Source organism: Lutra lutra, chromosome 3 (genome assembly GCF_902655055.1).
Source record: "Lutra lutra chromosome 3, mLutLut1.2, whole genome shotgun sequence".
NCBI lineage: Eukaryota > Metazoa > Chordata > Mammalia > Carnivora > Mustelidae > Lutra > Lutra lutra.
In genome coordinates, this window is record NC_062280.1 from 108509486 (window position 1) to 108533805 (window position 24320).

Sequence of the window (24320 nt, forward strand, 5' to 3'; positions counted from 1 at the left end):
TTTTCCTATGCTTCACTTAATGAATTTTAAGTTTCTTTAATTTTCAGTTGTTAAAATATGAGGGTCTGACAAAATATATAGCCTATTTCTTTCTACTCTACATTAGAATAAAATGAAAATTTGCCCCAGGGATGGATCACATTTTGTCTTATTTTTGAAATTTCATTTATAATTAGAATTACAGAATATGAATATATGTAGGTATATATTCAAAAAGACAATGTGTGTTCATTCTTTTTCACACTTATTAAACTTTGCTAAGTATATTCATAATTCCAAAAATGTTAAATGCATATAATAAATGGCAAGATGTTGTAATATATATGTGTGAGAAGGAATGGAAATATCTCTCTTAGCAAATAGAAAAAGAAAGATTTGTTTCAGTCACATGAAGAGGAAAATACAGATACATTTAACTGTATTAAAGAAAAACAATCTGAAATATAAGCCATGGAATAGAGGTAAATATTACAGCACTTTTAAAAACTGATATCTAGATCATTTAAAAAAATGTTATAAAAAGTTTTGAAAAAATAAGAAGTTTTAGTACATAGTAAAACATGAACAAAGACATGAAAGCTCAGTTTTAAAAAAATCTGGATTTCCAATAAATATTCAGAAAGTTTATATCCCTATAAATCAAAGAAATGCCATTTCATATTCATAAATTCAAACAATCAAAAATCTCTGATAAGGCAAACCATTATTTAAGGATATGACAATATAAGAATACTCATATACGTAAGATTAGAAACTACTACAAACACTTTTCAGGATGAATTCCATTTCATTATTTTAATCAATTAAAAGTGTACACTTTATACCCAGCACCTGCATTTACATTCCTATGGGGGTGAATTTAATAATGTTCCAAGCACTTTTTGTAATTAAGAACATGGACTGTCAGGAATGTCCATTAAAGGAGGAATAAATGAATTTTAAAGTAATAAATTCTAAAATAATCAAATATTCAGCAGTTGAATTGCATAAAACACATACACATGAATCTTGAAAAGATAATATTGACAAAATAAGCAATTTCTTTAAAAATATGTACACAATGACTCTGGTAACTATAATAGTAGATGGTGATATATTAATATTAAATTATACTATATATTTTTAATGAGTATATTAAAATATGAGTGGGAGTAATACAATTAACTTTGCTGTTTTTACTTGGGGAGACAAATATTGAGAAAAGGATAGAAAGAGATGATTTGTTCTAATCTATAGTTCTCATGTTTAAAATTAAAAAGGTTTAAATTAAATGTGGTATAATATGAACATTTGTTAATTTTTTTTTCTGAGTATATGTTTTCTGTAATGTTAAGTAAGTGTGAAGTAATTCACGATTTAAACTATAAGAAAATCACAATGCCAAGTCTACCTTTCATTCTCTGTATGGAAAACTCTTATACATTTTTTTAAATACTCTTTGCAAATATATGAAAAAATTCTTGGCAGCTTCATAGAGTCAGAATTTGTAAGGTGTTTTAAATGACTTTCCTTATAAACAAATTTTGCACTGGGCTGGGATCATGTTACTGATATACCATCTTCTCTCTTCAGGGAACTAAATCAAGAAAATGACAGATAAAATTTTGTGCATAAATATGACATTTTCAAATAAAAATCCTGCATAATCTTTTTAAATAGTGAAAAGATAGAATAAACAACTTACATTTCTTAAATAAAATGTGTAATTTTTAAGATGTGTGTGTGGGGAGGCTATATTTAATTTCAAGTGATGATTCAAAGCAATAGATCATCATGTAACTTAATTGAACTGCCAATACCTTAATTCTTTAAACCATGTATTTGACCTAAATTTGTAATCAATATAACTTATTATCCTTATTGGAACTTAAATAAGAATATAAAAATAATTGATAGCCACAGTATGTTTAAATGGTTTATTTCCTATGAATAATTCATGTTGTCCACATAGCAGAATTTTTACCTTATAAAGAGACTTTCAAATGAATATATATATCAGTCTTGAGACAGGACACAATTGCAAAGGCAAGAGTCAAAGTTTAAGCTTTTCCACTCTCCAATAACCTAGATATGCATGATACCCCATTGTTTATAAACATGAACTTCAGAGATTGACCAGGGTTCATTTTTTAGTATTATTGCACATTCTTTCATTTAGTCTCTTAAAATCCTATATTAACTGTGAAATAGGAATAATAATAATATTTTTTCATAGGTTATCAAGGATGATTTAAAAGATAAATGATAAAGTGATTAGAATGTTACCAAAATGGCTTATTATTATTTATTACTACTATCATTATTTATTCTATAAAATCCTCTATTGAAACTCCTTTTAATATACTTATCTATATATTATCTATATACTTATCTTTTTTTTAGTATTTTTTAAATTTAATTTTATTTTTTCAGTGTTCCAAGATTCAATGCTTATGCACCACAGCCAGTGCTACATGCAATATGTGCCCTCCTTAATACCCAACACCCCACACCCCTCCAAAACCCTCAGTTTGATTCTCAGAGTCCACAGACTCTCATGGTTCTTCTCCCTCTCTGATTTCCCCCAACTCAGTTCTCCTCCTCTCCTCCCAATGTCCCCCGTGTTATTCCTTATGCTCCACAAGTAAGTGAAACCATATGATAATTGACTCTCTCTGCTTGATTTATTTCATAATAGCATAATCTCCTCCAGTCCCATCTATGTTGATATAAAAGTTGAGTATTCATCCTTTCTGATAGAGGCACAATACACCATTGTATATATGGACCATATCTTCTTTATCCATTTATCTGTTGAAGGGCATCTTGGCTCTTTCCACAGTTTGGTGACTGTGGCCATTGCTGCTATGAACATTGGGGTACAGATGGCCCTTCTGTTCACTACATCTGTATTTTTGGGGTAAATACCTGCAGTGCAATTGCTGGGTCATAGTATAGCTCTATTTTCAATTTCTTAAGGAATCTCCACATTGTTTTCCAAAGTGGCTGCACCAACTTGCATTCCCACCAACAGTGTAAGAGGGTTCCCCTTTCTCCACATCCTCTCCAACACTTGTTCACTGTCTTGTTGACTTTGGCCATTCTAACTGGTGTAAGATGACATCTCAATGTGGTTTGGATTTGAATCTCCCTCATGACTAGTGATGATCAACATTTTTTTATTTGTCTGTTTTCCATTTGTATGTCTTCTTTGGAGAAGTGTCTGTTCATGTCTAATATTTTTTGACGTGATTATCTGTTTTTTTTTTTTAATTTTATTTTTTATACACATATATTTTTATCCCCAGGGGTACAGGTCTGCAAATCGCCAGGTTTACACACTTCACAGCACTCATCATAGCACATACCCTCCCCAATATCCATAACCCCACCCCCCCTCTCCCAACCCCCCTCCGCCCATCAACCCTCAGTTTGTTTTGTGAGATTAAAAGTCACTTATGGTTTGTCTCCCTCCCAATCCCATCTTGTTTCATTTACTCTTCTCCTACCCCCTTAACCCCCCATGTTGCATTTCCTCTCCCTCATATCAGGGAGATCATATGATAGTTGTCTTTCACCGATTGACTTATTTTGCTAAGCATGATACCCTCTAGTTCCATCCACATCATTGCAAATGGCAAGATTTCATTTCTTTTGATGGCTGCATAGTATTACATTGTGTATATATACCACATCTTCTTTATCCATTCGTCTGTTGATGGACATCTAGGTTCTTTCCATAGTTTGGCTATTGTAGACATTGCTGCTATAAACATTCGGGTGTACGTGCCCCTTCGGATCACTACGTTTGTATCTTTAGGGTAAATACCCAGCAGTGCAATTGCTGGGTCATAGGGTAGTTCTATTTTCAACATTTTGAGGAACCTCCATGCTGTTTTCCAGAGTGGTTGCACCAGCTTGCATTCCCACCAACAGTGTAGGAGCGTTCCCCTTTCTCCTCATCCTCGCCAGCATCTGTCATTTCCTGACTTGTTAATTTTAGCCATTCTGACTGGTGTGAGGTGATATCTCATGGTGGTTTTGATATGTATTTCCCTGATGCCGAGTGATATGGAGCACTTTTTCATGTGTCTGTTGGCCATCTGGATGTCTTCTTTGCAGAAATGTCTGTTCATGTCCTCTGCCCATTTCTTGATTGGATTATTTGTTCTTTGGGTGTTGAGTTTGCTAAGTTCTTTATAGATTTTGGACACTAGCCCTTTATCTGATATGTCATTTGCAAATATCTTCTCCCATTCTGTCAGTTGTCTTTTGGTTTTGTTCACTGTTTCCTTTGCTGTGCAAAAGCTTTTGATCTTGATAAAATCCCAATAGTTCATTTTTGCCCTTGCTTCCCTTGCCTTTGGTGATGTTCCTAGGAAGATGTTGCTGCAGCTGAGGTCGAAGAGGTTGTTGCCTGTGTTCTCCTCAAGGATTTTGATGGATTCCTTTCTCACATTGAGATCTTTCATCCATTTTGAGTCTATTTTCGTGTGTGGTGTAAGGAAATGATCCAATTTCATTTTTCTGCATGTGGCTGTCCAATTTTCCCAACACCATTTATTGAAGAGGCTTTTTTCCATTGGACATTCTTTCCTGCTTTGTCGAAGATGAGTGGACCATAGAGTTGAGGGTCTATTTCTGGGCTCTCTATTCTGTTCCATTGATCTATGTGTCTGTTTTTGTGCCAGTGCCATGCTGTCTTGATGATGACAGCTTTGTAATAGAGCTTGAAGTCCGGAATTGTGATGCCACCAACTTTGGCTTTCTTTTTCAATATTCCTTTGGCTATTCGAGGTCTTTTCTGGTTCCATATAAATTTTAGGATTATTTGTTCCATTTCTTTGAAAAAAATGGATGGTACTTTGATAGGAATTGCATTAAATGTGTAGATTGCTTTAGGTAGCATAGACATTTTCACTATATTTATTCTTCCAATCCAGGAGCATGGAACATTTTTCCATTTCTTTGTGTCTTCCTCAATTTCTTTCATGAGTACTTTATAGTTTTCTGAAGATAGATTCTTAGTCTCTTTGGTTAGGTTTATTCCTAGGTATCTTATGGTTTTGGGTGCAATTGTAAATGGGATGGACTCCTTAATTTCTCTTTCTTCTGTCTTGTTGTTGGTGTAGAGAAATGCAAGTGATTTCTGTGCATTGATTTTATATCCTGACACTTTACTGAATTCCTGTACAAGTTCTAGCAGTTTTGGAGTGGAGTCTTTTGGGTTTTCCACATATAGTATCATATCATCTGCAAAGAGTGATAGTTTGACTTCTTCTTTGCCGATTTGGATGCCTTTAATTTCCTTTTGTTGTCTGATTGCTGAGGCTAGGACTTCTAGTACTATGTTGAATAGCAGTGGTGATAACGGACATCCCTGCCGTGTTCCTGACCTTAGCGGAAAAGCTTTCAGTTTTTCTCCATTGAGAATGATATTTGCGGTGGGTTTTTCATAGATGGCTTTGATAATATTGAGGTATGTGCCGTCTATCCCTACACTTTGAAGAGTTTTGATCAGGAAGGGATCCTGTACTTTGTCAAATGCTTTTTCAGCATCTATGGAGAGTATCATATGGTTCTTGTTCTTTCTTTTATTAATGTGTTGTATCACATTGATTGATTTGCGGATGTTGAACCAACCTTGCAGCCCTGGAATAAATCCCACTTGGTTGTGGTGAATAATCCTTTTAATGTACTGTTGAGTCCTATTGGCTAGTATTTTGGCGAGAATTTTTGCATCTGTGTTCATCAAGGATATTGGTCTGTAGTTCTCTTTTTTGATGGGATCTTTGTCTGGTTTTGGGATCAAGGTGATGCTGGCCTCATAAAATGAGTTTGGAAGTTTTTGTTCCATTTCTATTTTTTGGAACAGTTTCAGGAGAATAAGAATTAGTTTCTCTTTAAATGTTTGGTAGAATTCCCCCGGGAAGCCATCTGGCCCTGGGCTTTTGTTTGTTTGGAGATTTTTGATGACTGTTTCAATCTCCTTACTGGTTATGAGATTATCTGTTTTTTTTTAGAGTGTTGAATTTGAGGAATTCTTTATAGATCTTGGATATCAGCCCTTTGTCTGTAGGGTCATTTGTGAATATCTTCTCCCATTCCATGAGTTACCTCTTTGTTTTGTTGACTGTTTCCTTTGCTGTGCAGAAGCTTTGGTCTTGATGAAATCCCGAAAGATCATTTTTGCTTTTGTTTCTCTTTACTGGGAGACATGTCTTGAAAGAAATTGCTGTGGCCGATGTTGAAGAGGTTACTTCCTCATGTTGAGGTCTTTTATCCATGTTGAGTTTATCTTTGTGTATTGTGTAAGAGAATGGTCAAGTTTCGTTCTTCTATACATAGCTGTCCAATTTTCCCAGCACCATTTACTGCATATACTTATCTTTTAAGAACTTACTGTTCTTTTTCAGATCCTGATTATTATCTAGACTGATTAAATTCCTTCCTGGAATCTTCCTTTTGTCTCACATACCACAGACTCCATGTTCCTATATTAATCTTCTAATCGTTCATGTGTGCCCTTCATTTGGAAGGTCATACATACTTTCCTTTTACTAAAATACTGGGTTTTGTCAAAGAGCCTCAACTCAATTTTACCAAGAATTTTTTTTTACTTTATTTTTTCAATAATTATGTTAAATTGTTTCGTTATCTACCCTCCCAATGGCCAAAATGGTATCTTTATGATATACTGCTTCTGTAGCTAACAATTCTTTGTCACGTTAAAAGCTACTCTAGTGAAGAAACTCTTCTTAGCCTTGGGACTTCTTCTTTAACAGAGCCTAACTTGGTTGGCTGCTGGAAGATGTTCACATTGAAGAGGAACGTAGGGCACAGTTGTTACTTCCTCCACAGCTTTTTTGAGGTTGGGAAGATGTCCTGCCTTCTTCCTAAAATTTCCTCACAATGCAGAAGTAGCAAGTGCATGGCTAGAATGGAGCTTTCCTATTTATCCTTCTCAAGATAAATATAATGTGAATAAATATATGGGTGAATTACAATATCCCATATTGTGATAGGGTAAAATATTGTCCCCCACTAAAGGGACTGACAAGATAGTTGTCTCTTAAGAAGTCCTTCCCTAAAATTGTTCAAACTATAATAGGCTTTTTGTTTTCTTAACTTAACTTAGGTTTGTAGCACCTTTATTTTCTATAGTTATCTAGAGAAGCGATCTGCAAACTTTTCTTTAAAGATAGATTGTAAATATTTTATTCTTATAGGCTATATTATCATGCTGCAACTACTTATCTCTGCCCTGGGATTTAGGAAATCAGCTTCAGGTACTACATACCATGAATGGGTGTGGCTATGTTTTAAAAAAGTTTTATCTAAAAAAATTGATGTGTGATCAGCAAACTGTAGTTACTTGAGCCATAGTCTACAGCATTTTCTTCTCTTTTCATTAAGGCCTCAATTTGTGGGCAGAACATAGGACAGAAGCTACATGCTTATTCTAGAGAAGTAGAAAGAATACTTCTTAGTAATATTTCATATCACTTCAATTGTTTCAACAAATATACTCTTGAAAGTCACAATAGATAAATACTTCCACTATAGAAAACACAGCAATCAGAAGGACAACACTAACAATAAAAAAATCTACCAAAAATAACAACAAAACCCCCAAACAAACAAACAAAAAAACTCAAAATAAACAATGAAATCACATTATTGTATACATGAAAACAATGGGTTGACTTCCAAATATTTCCGCTTGTGGTTTCATTGGTCTCTCCCATTTTGGCTTCATAAGCCTACGTCTCTTGGCCTTTCTCTTTAGGAGAAAGTGTTAGGCTGTGTACAAACACTCTGACCTAGAATTTCTTTGTGTTATCAATGATGGCATTTCATGACTATCAGGGATTTATTAAATGCACTAATTAATTAATGAGGTTGAAAAAAAGGTCCTGGACAAAATCTATATATTTAGAAATCAGGCAATGCTATTTACCTCTTCTACCATTCAGAGTTCTCCAGATAAACAAAATAAACAGAAATAAATATTAAGTATATTTAAAATACCTATGAAATATGTTTGTTTTTATTTATTATGAGATGTTGGCTCGTGCAATTATGGAGACTGAGAAGTACCATGATCTGTTTTTCGAAAACTAGAGGTACAGGAAAGCCAGGAGTGCAGTTCAATCTGAGGCCAAAGGCCTGGAAATCTTGGTATGAGGGCAGGAAAAGACCAATATTGCAGCTCAATCATACAGGTGTAAGTGATGAATCTTCCCTTTCTTCGCCTTTTGTTATATTCAGGTCCTCATATGATTAGCTAATTTCTGCCCACACTGGAGAAGACAATCTGTTCTACTGAGTCCACCAATTCTAATGTTAATCTCATGCGGAAACACTCTCTTAGACACACTCCAAAATAATGTTTAGCCAAATATCTGGGTACCCCATGATTCAATTGAGTTGACATACAAAACTAGTCATCACAAATCCACTCCTTGTCAAGCTGGCATTCACACAGTATCCTTAAACCACCTTTAAGCTCCCAATAAATTCAACAACATGGTTACAAGTCCACCTAACAGGATACAATCATCCTGTATTCAAGTAAAACCACATTAACCTTTCCCCAACAGAGGAGGCAAAGCTCTTAAGTGATGTTTACTATTGCTGATATCCTAAACCTTAAATACTGTGATGTAGAATTAAGAGTACTTAAATAGTATGATATGAAGTCAGTAGATCTTATGTTACATGATGAAAGAATAAGAAGGGAAAGAAAGTAAATTTATATATCTATACATTATATAAATGTATTCAAAACAAATAAGGAGGGCATATTTATGACAATTATAATCCTCATTTTTGTAACTGGACATATGGTTGTAGTTGGTATTTATAACTACCTTCTCCTACTACCCATTCTATATTTCTTTACCTTCAATCAAGCACCTTACCAGGTTCTTTACCTGGCAGTGTGACTAAACCTTCATAACTGAAGAGTTTGAGCTATTAGTAGTCATGATTTGATTGGATTGTTATAGTTTTCCATTAGCCTTTATCAAAGGGTCTGATGATATTGAGACATCTTAAGCAATCTCCTGTATTCTAGACTTATTCTTCTTTAACTCCAAAGTGGAGAAGAAGTCAGGATCAGCCAGCAGAGTAACCCCCTTCATTTGTCTGTTGATTCAGAGTCATGAGGAGTCCAAAGTGGCCAGGTGGTAGTCTTAATTGCCAGTTCAATGAAATCATTGTTGTGCTTCCCAATTGGAACATTACTTGTTGTTTTTGTTGTTTGTTTGTTGTTTTTTAACGAAGCTCTGCACCCAATGCTGGGCTTGACCTCACAACCCTGAAATCAAGAGTCCCATGCTCTAAAGACTGAGCCAGCCAGGTGCCCCAAAGCACTCCTTTTTATTGAAACTAAGATATCTAAGGTAGTAGAGCATAAAATCACAGAAATAGGAAGGTAATTTTCATACAGGCTTACTGGGTGTAATACTGAGTGTGCTATAACGATGCCCACACCTTAATTCCTGGATCTGTGAATCCTAGCTATGGGAAATACAGCATCATATTTTAGACATTGATTGAGAACATATATAAATTTTTGAATCCTTTAGCCCCTACCAGGTGTGGCCACCTAGCTGTTACTGTGAATTTTCAGAAAAATCAGAAAAAATTCTGTGTGGGCATGACACACATATCATCATGACAGTGATATTACTAAGACACCTACCTAATATTTTACCCCAAATTAATCAATTATGTGAGGAGATATCAGGAAACTATGTCAAGGGTATACATTTCTACAAAGTTTAGTGCAGCTATGGGTAACCATATGCTATAACTCTAGGACAAAAGGCTTCCTTTCCCTGTAAGAAGACAAAATCTAGTAACAAAAATTATCCCCTTGACCAAACTCTGGATAGGCTCCCTGAGATTTATTCTTAACTAGACCTCAACCATGACTTATAAAAACTGCAGATTCATTTATCTACTCACTTCCTCCAACCCAATTGAAATACTTGAACAAACCCTAGCACAATTTCTAAGAGCTCAAGGTCACATGCCTAGGATAAGAATTCCAGCACTCTTAAGTTCCTGCTTAGAGAAGCTCAAAGCTGCCAAAGAAAATATTATTTATTCCAGTCAACATCTGATTATAGGGCCCCTGTCTCCCTGTCTCTGTGGGAAGGCAGGAACCAACTTCAATAAGTAGCTGATAGCAAATTCAGATAGGTTTTACCGGGACCAAAAATTTCTTCCTGCTTTTTATCAACTTCCACTTCCCTGACTGAGTCTCACTTATTTTTCCATATTCCCTTATTCTCCATTTAATACTCCTGGTCACCCCTGCAGAAATAAAAATTGGGTTCTGTTCATTCTGGATCCTCTTTCCTATTTTAATAGTTTGTTGTTGATTAATATCTGTTCTTTTCATTGAAACTAGTGTCTAAATTTTTGAATCTTTGACAATGGCAAGGTTATGTTTCTTTTATTTTGATTTTTAATTTGAGTATACCAGGAATGTGGACAAAATACTAAAAGGAGCATGGGCTATCTTGGGTCCATGAAGATGAGAATCATATTCTAAGGGTGATACTGAAGGAAGAAATAGCCCACTTAGATCCTAAACAACAGCCTCAAGTAACTTATCATGAGTGATATAAGAGTGGCTACTTTTAGGTTGTTATATAAAAAAACAAAAACAACAACAAAAAAACCCCTCTTTATTTGATCAAGTCACTATAGCCTGATTTCTATACATACAGTGTAACACAATGCTAACTGATGTAATTTGTTCCAAACATGGCATCTTAACTTACTACATGAGGCTAGAAAAATCTCTATCAAAATGAGGGAATTGGACTACACGACCTAAAAGTGTCCTTCCAATTCTGAGATGCTATTTATTTATTTATTTACTAGAAGTCTCCTCACCTGGCATGGAGCCCAATATGGAGTTTGAACTCACAATACTGAAACTAAGACCTGAGCTGAAATCAAAAGTCAGATGCTAAATTAACTGAGCAACCCAAGAACCCCTACTTCTGAGATTCTTTTTTTTTTTTTAGTTTAAATTCAATTATCCAATGTATAGTGTGTCATTTTTTTTTTAATTTTATTTTTTATAAACATATAATATATTTTTATCCCCAGGGGTACAGGTCTGTGAATCACCAGGTTTACACACTTCACAGCACTCACCATAGCACATACCCTCCCCAATGTCCATAACCCCACCCCCGCTCTCCCAACCCCCCTCCCCCCATCAACCCTCAGTTTAGTGTGTCATTTTTTTAATATACTGTTCAACGATTCATTAGTTGGGTATAATGCCCAGTTCTCGTCACCACACATGCCCTTCTTAATACCCATCACCTAGTTACTGCATCCCCACACCCATCTCCCTTTCCACAACCCTCAGTTTGTTTCCTGGAGTCAAGAGCCTCATATGGTTTGTCTCTGTCTCTTATTTCTTCTCATCCAGTTTTCCTTTCCTTCCCCTATTGTCCTTTACACTATTCATTATGTTCCATATACAAGTGAAACCATATGAAAATTGTCTTTTTCTGCCTAATTTATTTCACTTAGCATAATTCCCCCCAAGTTCCATCCATGTCTATGCAAATGGTAAATACTCATCCTTTCTGATGGCTGAGTAATAGTCCATTGTATGTATGAACCACATCTTCTTTATCCATCCATCTGTTGAAAGGCATCTCAGGTCCTTCCACAGTTTGGGTATTGTAGTCATTGCTGCTAGGAATATTGGGGTGCATGTGCCCCTTTTTTCCACTACACCTGTATCTTTGGGGTAAATACCTAATAGGGCAATTGCTCCGTCGTGGGGTATCTCTATTTTTAACATCTTGAGGGACCTTCATACTGTTTTCCAGAGTAGCTCTACCAGCTTGTGTTCCCACCAACAGTGTAAGAGGGTTCCCCTTTCTCATCACTCTTGCCAAGATTTATTGTTGCCGGTCTTGTTAATTTTAGCTATTTTAACTCATGTAAGGTGGTAGCTCATTGTAGTTTTGATTTGTATTTCCCTGATGGCTAGTGACATGGGGAATTTTTTCATGTGTCTGTTAGCCATTTGTATGTTCTTTGGAGAAGTGTCTGTTCATGTCTTCTGTGCATTTCTTGACTGGATTATTTGTTTTTTGGATGTCAAGTTTGAGAAGTTCTTTATAGACTTTGGATACTAGTCCTTTAACCATAATGTCATTTGAAAATATCTTCTCCCATTCTGTAGGTTGCCTGTTAGTTTTGTTGACTGTCTCCTTTGCAGTGCAGGAGATTTTTATCCTGATGAAGTCTCAAAAGTTAATTTTTGCTTTTGTTTCCCTTGCCTTTAGAGATGTGTCTACAAGAAGTTGTTATGTTCAAGGATGAATTAATCATACAATCTGAATCTAAAATCTTTTGTCCAGAGTGCATTTTATGGCTTTCTTAAACATATGTTAACAACAAATACTTCTAGTTACTTATTCATGTGCCTTCTGCAAACTTGCATAGTTCTTGATATGTTTAAAATAGGAATTTCTCATTTGCTGAGATCTACCTGTAATATCACCAACATCTGAAACCTAAACATGCATTCAACTTAATTATTCTGTATTTATCCTCCTTGCAACCTCATGTCTTAATTAAATTTTATTGTGCGTGATGATGTTAGAAATCATACAGTTAGTGCTATGTATACCACATCTGCTAAAACTGAACTGAGGGCATTTATGCATGAAGATAGATTCTCAGGCATAAATATAGGCTGGACATTCCCAATGGGTCACATAACCAGTAAACAAATCAGAGGACAGAACACAGTTCCAAATATTGACTAATGTGTGAATACCCTTATTTTCATGCCAGTATTTCCTTTTTTACTCTCCTAGAACTTACTCTCCCCATCATGGCCTAAGGGAATTTAGATGATTCTAATTTTGTAGCAAATGTCTAGAGAATTCTTGTGAAAGAGATTAAAGTGCAGATGTATGAAAAACAGAGATACTCTTTCCCAAACTGAGGTTTTAGGCACAGGGGAGAAATGCAGGGAGCAGGAAGAGAATAAAGATGTGGTACAATTTAGACATACATCCCAGAAATACCAGGTTTAAATTGTTAGTTGTCTCAGGAATTAAAAAGTGATGAAGTACTTACTTATATGGCATTCAAAACAATAATGATATAAATCCCTAAATTAGATTAGAAATTGAATAAAATTTTAATTGTCTGTGACCACTGTTTTAAACTGATCACTAGTCTGTAGTACTAAAATCAAATAATTTAAAACTATTATTTATGTATTTATGCATTTATTTGTGGTCTTGCTTTACTGATGATCTAAACACTTCCTTATGTGCTGATATTTCTGGGCATAATTCATGGTACTCCACAGGCAGCTCAGTGGAAGCAACAGGTGCTGAGAAGGAAAAGCAGGGGCTTAAAATGTGGAAACACAGCTAGGACTTGGCTACATGAAAACTTGGATTCAGATGTTCCTGGTTCTAAATCCCACACTTTTCCATTCTTTATCTAGCAAAGTAATTGTAACATCAAAGATACACAGTAAAGACAATTTATAAATAGAAAATAAATTCATTTCTTTTAAAGTAGGAAACAGATGGGAAAAGCAGATGTTGGAGTCTCAAGCCTGAAAGGAGAAGAGAGCAGAGTTAGGGTGAAGGAATGTAAAAGGCCTTAGTAGATGAGGTAAGAGAAGGCAGAACCAGTGCAAAAGCCCCAAGCTCCAATCTTCAGCCAAGGAATCTCATCTATAAGCATATCATATCCTAGGAAATATTGAAGCAAAGTTTCATTCTCCCCAAATCAAAATACCCCTAGGTCAGCATTTAAATAACTTTCTGTGTGCACTATCATCACAAAATACCCCATCACCAACATTATTGAAAAATGCAACACAATAAATAAGCACATGAAACTTATAAATTTCCAGTGAATTGCAAATACAATGTTCTGAGCCAACATATGTTAATTTGCATACTTTGTTTAACTTGCAGTCTTTAAAAATTATTTAATCACAGGATACTTTATTCTTTAAAATTTCTATTAATATAGCACAAAGCTGGGGTGCCTGGGTGACTCAGTTGGTTAAGCGACTGCCTTCAGCTCAGATCTCAGAGTCCCCCGGATCTAGTCCCGCATTGGGCTCCCAGCTCCATAGGGGGTCTGCTTCTTCCTCTGACCTTCTCTCCTCTCATGTTCTCTCTCTCACTCTCTCTCTCTCAAATAAATAAAAACTTTTTAAAATCTTAAAAAAAAAAAAATATATATATATATATATATATATATATATATATATATATATATATAAAACACAGAGCCAGTGTATCATGAAACACAGTTTGAGAAATACTGCATTAGCTTACTTTTCTAATACAATTTCTAGGTCACCATGGGGGGAGTTAATGCTACATAATAAATTTGAAACACAATCAACCTAAGTACTAGATGTCATATAGTATAAGGATAGTTCAGGGAACATGATTAGGATGTAAATAACACAAAGGTATCTAAGTAAAAGTATTGTCTAAATCCAGGAGAAGAAAAGCTATTGGAAATAATAAAATATAATGGCTAAATGGTAGTCGGCTATAATTGGCATAAAAAAAAAATCTGTTAGCATTTTTTGTTTTGCACATGCTCTAAAATAAATTTGCTTTGAGTGAGATAATTAGAATGTTTTGTATGGTAATATTATTTTCCAGTGGTTCAAGTTGTTCAGGGTAATTTATATTTCCTTTTCATTGCTATTTATGCAGTTGAATTGCTCACTGGTGGTAGATTGCCCTTTTGCTGAATTTGAAAATGTAAATCACTAATCAGAGTTGGTATGCACAGCCATTAGATTGCATTTAGTCAACTCTCTTTACCAACATGTCTAGTATGTAAGTAATTTTTGGTTAATGAAACCATTTCTTGAATACAGTAACATGCCTTCCAAAACTGTTAGTTATCTAAGACTCTGGACTGCTAAAATTCAAAGAAACTGACTTAATAACATTGATTTAACAACATTAATATTTCCTTTAGTTTTCAGAAATTGTTTTGGAAACTTTCAGTGGTTTAGAGTTATTCATAAAGATAAGCTTTGCAGTTACATTTCCCATGTGTAAAGTTCAAGATGAAAAATTCTGTTTGGCAGACTATAAGCCACTCATTCAAAAGTACCATTTTCCCCTCCATAACTCATAAATACATGTTCCTCTAAGTTACTCTCCGTAACTATAAGATGCTTTCATCCGGACAATTTTTGATCCATGAGATTTTATATTTAACACAAAATATCTGTATAATCACTAATGCATAAATAACCATCTTTTTTCAAATTTCTTAATGAAAAGATACAAGACATAATTTATAAAAAATGATTCTAGGAATATTAGATCTTCATAAACATACAGTAATTTACTGAAGAGACTTTACTACTGGCTGTTCAGTATTAAAGCTATAGTCAGTAAGATAAGAATTTCTATCAGTTTTTAAATAATCATTTATCAAAAGCTTGTCATATATATTACTTAAGTGTGTGGTCAATGCAACTATCTGTCAATTGTCTTAAAGATATTGATCAAGACCCTAGTATGTGCATTTCATTATGGTACATAAGTGAACAAAAAACTTACATGAAGAAATAAAAAGACCATGGTACTACACTGGGAAAAAAAAGTAAACACTAGTGGAAGAAACTGAAATACACATGAATATTACCAAAAAGAAAAAGAAAAGAATTTGAGGGTGGGGTAGCATAATAATGATAGTAAAAGCAACCTGTATCTAGTCTGCATTTATTTTCATTTTAGGAAACTTATACATATTAATTCTTTTTTTTTCTTTTTTCTTTTATTTCTTTTCAGTGTTCCAGAATTCATTGTTTATGCACCACACCCAGTGCTCTATGCAATACATGATCTGCGTAATACCCACCACCAGGTTCACCCAACCCCCTACCCCCTCCTCTCCAAATCCCTCAGTTTGTTTCTCAGAGTCCACAGTCTCTCATGGCTCCTATCCCTCTCTGATTTCCCCCAACTCTCTTCTTCTCTCCATCTCCCCATGTCCTCTGTGTCATTCCTTATGCTCCACAAGTAAGTGAACCTATATGATAATTGACTTTTTCTGCTTGACTTATTTCACTTAGCATAATCTCTTCCAGTCCCATCCATGTTGATACAAAAGTTGGATATTCATCCTTTCTGATGGAGGAGTAATACTCCATTGTATATATGGACCACATCATCTTTATCCATTTGTCTTTTGAAGGACTCTTGGTTCTTTCCACAGTTTGGCAACTGTGGTCATTGCTACTATGAACATTGGGATACAGATGGCCCTTCATTTCACTATATCTGTATCTTTGGGGTAAATACCCAATAATGCAATTGCAGAGTCATAGGGAAAATCTACTTTTAATTTCTTTTTCTTTTCTTTTTTTTTTAATTAATTTCTTAAGGAATCTCCACATTGTTTTCCAAAGTGGCTGCACCAATTTCCATTCCCACCAACAGTATAAGAGGGTTCCCCTTTCTCCACATCTTCTCCAACACATGTTGTTTACTGTCTTGCTAATTTTGGCTATTCTAACTGTTGTAAGGTGGTATCTCGATATGGTTTTGATTTGAATCTCCCTGATGGCTAATGATGATGACCATTTTCCTGTGTCTGTTATCCATTTGTATGTCTTCTTTGGATAAGTGTCTGTTCATGGCTTCTGCCCATTTTTTGAAGTGATTATATTCATTTACTCTTTCCACAACACTATGACTTAGGCAAAATTATTAGCTCCATTTTACGTAGAAAAAGTCTGAGCTTCAAATAAATGAAATAACTTGCCTGTGGTAGGTAAAGTGACCAGGTTCAAACCCCAAGAAGCAAGGCTCCAAAGTCTATACAATTTAATAGTTTTGTTATACTAAATTTGGAAATTTGAATGGAGTAGGGCATTAAAAACACTAGTTGGCTTTAGAGTCCTTTTTTAAAATAGAAAGATACATATATTTTATACATATAGATATATGTAACATATGCTTCCTGTAAATAGGTATGCATATGTATATGTGTGGATAATAAATATAGACATTTCTTAAAAGGTATTTATACTGGTGAATTTACAGAGTAGCAGGGCTGCTTTGTAAACAAAAAAATATTTTTGGTCAACTCACTAGAATTAATCTATTTCAGGGACATTTCACACCCTTCTATCCACTTAGTCATTAAACTACATATAAAGCTCCAATGGCAATAATTTATGTGAGACAATATATCAAAGAACTAACACACAATGATTCCCTTTCTGTAAGTGTGTCTGAATTGGAAGATGAATTATAATCACAAAATTGGTGAATGCAAAATCAGAGTAAGTAAAATTAATTGGTATTGGGAATGGTTCATAGGATATTATTTCTGGATTATATATTCATATTCTAGCATGGAAATATTATGAATATAAAGATCATTAAAAATAAAAACAATGCCTGAATATGTGGCCTCTCTCATCTACTTGAGAGAAATCAGATGAGAAAGTCTTACTGAATGCTTTCTTTCAGGGTGAATGTATGTATGTATGTATATATGTATAATTTAAAGTAACACATTCTCTTTTTAAGAAAAAAAATCAAGAATGTGGGATATCTTAATTTTAAGTAATCTCTACACCCAAAGTGGGATTTGAACTCACACCTCTGAGATCAAGAGTTGCATGTTTTACCAACTGAGCCAGCCAGGCACCTCTGAGAATGGACATTTTATAAAAGAAAATGAAAATTATTGATAATCATACATGACTAATTTCTTTCACCATATGCACATTCTGTTTACCTTTTTTAAAAAAATATATTTATTTGAGAGAGAGAAAGAGAGAGGGTGAGAGAGAGAGAGAGAGAGAGCAGGAGCAAGGAGAGGGGCAGATGGAGAGGGAAAAGCAGATTCTTCTCTGAGCAAGAAGCCTAACAAAGGGCTCTGATCCCAAGACCCCAGGATCATGACCTGAAGGCAAATGCTTAAGCCAGTAAGCCACTAAGTCACTTACCAACTACGCCACCCAGGCCCCCCTACCTTTTTTTAAATATGAAATCAAAATGAATACTTATTCAGGTCAATTAGTTTTCAACATTCTTATCTTATAAAACCACATATTTTTCCATTGAGATATGTCATAATTTAATTATGATTTCCCTTGGTTTTATTTATTTTATTTATTGAGACACCCAGACACCTCTGTATTTCCTTGTTTTTAGATATTTAGATTGTATCCATTTTTTCACTACGAAAAACATTCTATACTAAACATTGCACTAAATAAATTTTAACCCAATTTTTAGAATTTTCACTTAGATTGTGATCTTAAACGTGGAACCAATGGAACAAAGTATTTGTATGACATTATTAATAAAAATATTTTTTTCAGAAGGAAATTGTATTCAGTGTATATTTCCTTTTCTGTTTCTTTAATTTCTAGTAAGGTTAAAATTTTATCCTTATGTGTATATTAGGCAATTTGCCATTTCTATTATTTGAAATGTATCTTCTAAAACATTATTTATTGAAGTCAATTTGTATGAAGTCTTTATACATTAAAAATTAGCTTTTGCTCAGATTTGTTTTTCTACATATTTCATCCAGCATATGGTTTCCATTCAATGTGTTTCATGATATAGATTAATATCTTCCCAAAGAACTTAGTATATATATAAGAATATTTAAGTAGATAAGATTTCAGAAAGATAGATTGAGCTTTATTTCACAAAACACTGAACTCTGTGATATAAATCTTAAAGGGAAAAAAAAGATAATGATGAAGAGAAAGATCAATACAGCTTGAAGACTTAATGAAGAAAATGAGAAATTCCATGTTTCTATTCAACATACACTTATAGAGTGGGAACAATATGTTAGGCACTGACTAGGTTTTGAGAATGTAGGTTGGGGATGGAATAAGAAAACCACTGACTCTTCCTTCAAGATATTTATAGCTTATTTCGGGAGAAAAATTTAAACAAATAAAGGGAAATATAAGTGCATTGCATTTAATAGGGGATCTTCTGGTTACTTAGGCATTAAGTATGGGAAGAATTTGACTCAGTAATAATAATGAAATAAGGAAATTTTTATTTAATAAAGAACATAAGCCAAGAGGAGATCAACATGATGTGATTTGAGCAATAAGAACTCCTTCAAGCAAGAAGAACAGAGAATATCAGGCATATGACATCAGGCATAGAACAAAAGGCTTAATTTTGAGGGCATCACATCAAATATTAAGATGAGGGTTTTAGATTTTTTTCTATAAGCATAAGGAACCATCAGATTTAAAAAAAAAAAGACATTGGCTTTAGAAGTTGATAAACTTTTTTACCAATTTAATTCAAGACAAATTTTTAAATAATGCTTCATTTTGTCTTAAGTATCCAAATACTGTCTGATTCTGCTCTTGACTGTGTCATTGTAAACACAGGGGAAAAAAAATCTCTCTTTACAAAAGTGAAAAGATTAAAAAGAAAAAAAAATAGAACAGGTTGATATAAGAAAAATCATAGGTTTACAGACTAGAATTATATGCTTTTAAACATTGTTCAACCAGCAATTCTGAGTGTAATTCTTAGAAAATCATCTTTCTTATTATCAATTCTTTATTTAATAAATGTAGATAATGACATACAAATCTTGAATATTTTTAAAATTAGATGTAAAATATGATGTTAAGCCTATAGAAGTATTAATATAAATGTATGATTCTTTTTCCTAACAAAGTTTACTTTTGAAAATAGCCACTGCATCATAAAGTGTGAGTCAATTTTTCAATTTGTATTTTCTGTCATTTTTACTGTACATTTGGTTTAGTTAATTAATAGATTATATTGGTTTTCTGATTAAAATATATGTCAAGAATTCACTTATAAATTTATTTTTAATAGCATAAATGCAATTTGTACTTTGGAAATAATACCATGAAATTTTATAACATAAAATTCTTAAATTTATAAATATCAGTTAAATCTTTTATTTAAAGAATACACTTTAAAAAAAAGATTTTATTTATTCACTTGACAGAGATCACAAGTAGGCAGAGAGGTAGGCAGAGAGTGGAGGAAGTTGGCTTCCCGCTGAGCAGAGAGCCTGATGTGGGGTCCATCCCAGGATCCTGGGCTCATGACCTGAACTGAAGGCAGAGGCTTTAATCGACTGAGCCACCCAGGTGCCCCTAAAGAATACACCTTTAACAGTTTGGTCTAGATATTCTCCTAGTAGTTTCCATGTGAACAAATATCTACAGCTTGAGTACATACATATATTTATTTTCATTATTACAGACATAATACACGCATATGAAAATAAAACTCAAGTATAAAATGATATAAAATAGTAAAATAAATTTTCTGTCAAAAATTCAATTTTGTTTCACCTTTAAGCATAATAATTTTAAAACTTTGCTACCTACTTTATTGACTTTAATAACTAATTTGTGTATATGTTGTTACAAATATAATTCAAATACAGCTAATTTCTTCCTCAATCAAATCATAAAAGGTATTCAATATTTCTTTTCATTATTTGTCAACAATTCACTGTTTTCTTCCTGTTTCTGTGTTTGAGATTCATATGTTCTTATACCCACTAATAATTACTTTTTGTTGCTATATAAACTCCATTTTTAAAATATAGCACAGTTTAGATATATCCATTCTACCTCTGAAGGACACTTAGGTTATTTCCAGTTTGGCATTATTATAATACAAGTATTTTGGAAGCCATTAGCACTTGTTTTAGTATATTGCTAGGCATGGAATTGATAAGCTATAAAGTGTCATATGACTATGTGTCATGATACAGACAAGTAATTTGCTAAAGTAGTTGCACCAATTCATATTCACAACGAATGTTCCACATCCTTGCCAGCCTTGACATTTTCTGTTTAACGTGATGTATCTTGGTGGTTGTGTAATATTATCTCATGTTTATAAATTTTCATTTCCTGTATGATTAATGCTAAACATTATTTCATATGTGAGTGGTTCATTTGAATATCTTCTATACAATATAGATTTGTAGTAACTTTTATATATTGTAGATAAGAAAGCTATTATTATATATGAAAAGTGAAATTATTTTTCCCAGTCAGTGACTTCTGTTTCCATTTTATTAACATCATTAATTGTTGATAAGAGTTTATAGTATTAGTAAAATCCAATTTATCAATCTCAATTTTAGAGTTAATAAAATTTTCTTACCTTAAAATTATGAAAATATTAAATTTACTATACTTCCTTCCAGATGCTTTATCTAGTAAATGTTAGGATACCATCTATATTCCTAGTAATCTTTTTAGCAAGAAAACCTGTTTTGTCTATTAAATAACTTACTACTTTTCCTTAAATTAGCCAAATTAGTGTATGTATAGTGTATATATAATTATGTTTTACTTGCATTTTTCTGATGATTAATGACATTGACATGCTTATTGTCCATTACATATTATCTTCTGTGAAGTGAATATTAAAATTTTCCCCAATTTTGAAGGAGTTCATTATTTGTCTTTTTATCATTCAGTTTTAAGGGTTCTAAATATATTCTAGATATAAGCTATTTGCTGACATATGGTTTTAAAATTTTCCCTGTCATTTAAAATGTCATTTAAAACATTTTAAAAATGTTTTAAAAAGGTTTTATTTACTTATTTGTTTGAGGGGGAGAGAGTGTGAGAAGAGAGAGAGGGAAGGAGGGAGAGAATCTCAAGCAGAACACAAACTGAGTGTGAGCCCCACTAAGGGGCTTAATCTCTCAACCCTGAGGTCATAACCATATCTGAAATCAAGAGTCAGCCACCCAGCTGACTGAGACACCTAGAGGGTTATCATTTTTTTTTATTTTAAATTGTTTTTTTAAAAAATAAATGTCTTTGTTACTAATTAAGTCCATTTGCTCTTTTAACAGTAGGTTTCCTTTTTTCTTTTATGGTTTTGTTTGTTTAAAAAATCTTTGCCTAATCCAGGGTCACAAAATTTTATTTTATCTTTTTTTCAGAAGTTTAATAATTTCAGATCTTGGATTTATGTCAAAATTCCCATTTTATTTATTTTTTGAGGAACAATTTTACATTTTCTATTCCAATTAGCTTCTTTTCCCTACCTTATCACAGTGGCTAAGACTTCTACTACAGTGTAAAACACTAAGGTTGAGATCATAAATTTTTGCCTTGTTCCCGAGCTTAAGCAAAAAGAATTAAGCACTAAATTATTGAGTATGATGCTAATATAATAATAGTTTTATTAACAGCTAAATTATTTTGAAGCTTAAATTAGATCGAATGTCTTCCTTGTTTGCTGAGAATTTTTGTCCCGAAATTATATTGAACTTTTTCAAATTAGTTTTTTTTTCCATTTATTGAAATAAATGTATGGTTTATCTTTTGAATTTTATTAACATAAACAAATTGACTTATTTCTAGGTATTAATTTATCCTTGTATTGCTCTGGATTAATGTCACTTTCCACTATATTTTATATTCCTCATGTACTGCTGAATTTACTTTTGTAATATATTATAACTTATTTTTGTGTGTAAATTGTTGGGGAGGAAGACTGGATTTGTAGATCCCCAAAAAGCCCCATCCCTGGTGTATTATCAGTATTCAATCTATTTTATTTTTCCTTGGAGAAGCCCCACCCACAGATATTGGGGTAGCATAATCTGACTCAGATTTTCTATGTAAGAAACATCCTATACCCAGGGTATTTGTTGAAAATAATTAGTGGCAATTGTTAAACATCACAGTTACTTGAGAGTCCAGTTACCTGTTTATATAAACAAGATCTTATATAGAAAGTTAGAATGGAGAATGAAATATCTATGGGTGATTTGGAAAGGCTGTGATATATTCCTGGGATTTTAGAAGACTGCATGCCTGTGGAGGACTATATGGATGTCCAAGAAATGGTAGAAAGGGCCCTAATCTCACAACTCTGGCTGATTTTGAGGCCATACATGATTCAGAAGGGAATGCTAAGGCATAACTGTAAAGTATTTTGTTAAGATGTGCCCAACACATATGCAGAGCTCCTTGGGAAAGTGTGGAATAATAAATTTTCTAAAATTTCACAAAATCTATATTCAAGCATTAGCTGGTCCATAAGCTAACCAAACTGAGCATTCGATACTAGAATATTACACAGAATGAAGACATCATACTATTAGTCAGGGAAATTAATTAACAAAAACAAAAATATGGTAAAACCTATAACAACCAAAACCAAATAAGCAACAACAATAAATTCTGGGAATTGGTAAAATTGGATTTCCAGAGCTATCACATTATATTATCTAGAATTTCAAAAATTTGACAAAAGTTAGGAGACATGCAAACGAAGAAAAACTTGTGGCCAAACACCGTGAAAAAGCTATTGTAGACATTAATTTTGAGGGGGCTAAGATATCAAATTTACTAGATGAAGACTTTAAATCAGCTATTTAAATATGTTGAAAGAAACAAAGAAAACTCAATATAAAGAATCAAAGAAAAAAATGAAAACAATATCTCACCAAATATAGAATGTCATGAGATAAAAAATAAAATAAAATACCCAAATAGTCTCAATCAAATATACTCAATAATATATATAATATATATTATATATATATACACACAATAAATATAAATATACTAAATAAAAAAAGTAAAGAAAAATTCACCAAAGGGGCTCTAGAACAGGGAAGACAGCATCAGCAGAACAGAAGATAGGTTAATTGAGATGATCAAGTCTGAGGAAAAAGAAGAGAACAAAGAAAAATAAACTGAACCTCAGAGGAATCTGGGGCACCAGGTAAGGTAATAATAGAAACATGGGAATTTTAGAAGAAGAGGAGAAAGCAAAAGGAGCACACATAATTTTTGAAGAAATAAGAAATTGGATGAAGAATAGCAATCTAGGGGCGCCTGGGTGGTTCAGTGGGCTAAAGCCTCTGCCTTTGGCTCGGGTCATGATTCCGGAGTCCTGGGATCAAGCCCCACATCGGGCTCTCTGCTCAGTGGGGAGCCTGCTTCCTCCTCTCTCTCTCTCTGCCTGCCTCTCTGTCTACTTGTGATCTCTGTCAAATAAATAAACAAAAATCTAAAAAGAAAAAAAAAGAATAGCAATCTACTTATACAAGAAGTTTAAGAAAATCCACGTAGAATAAAATCAAAGAAATCCATACCTAGACACACCATAGTCTAACTGTCAGAAGCTAAAGACAGAGAGAATCCTGAAAGAAGCAAGAGAAGAAATAACCCATTACATACAGGGAATCCTCAATAACATTAACAGATGACTTTGCATCAAAACTTTGAGGTCCGAAAACAGTGGGATGAC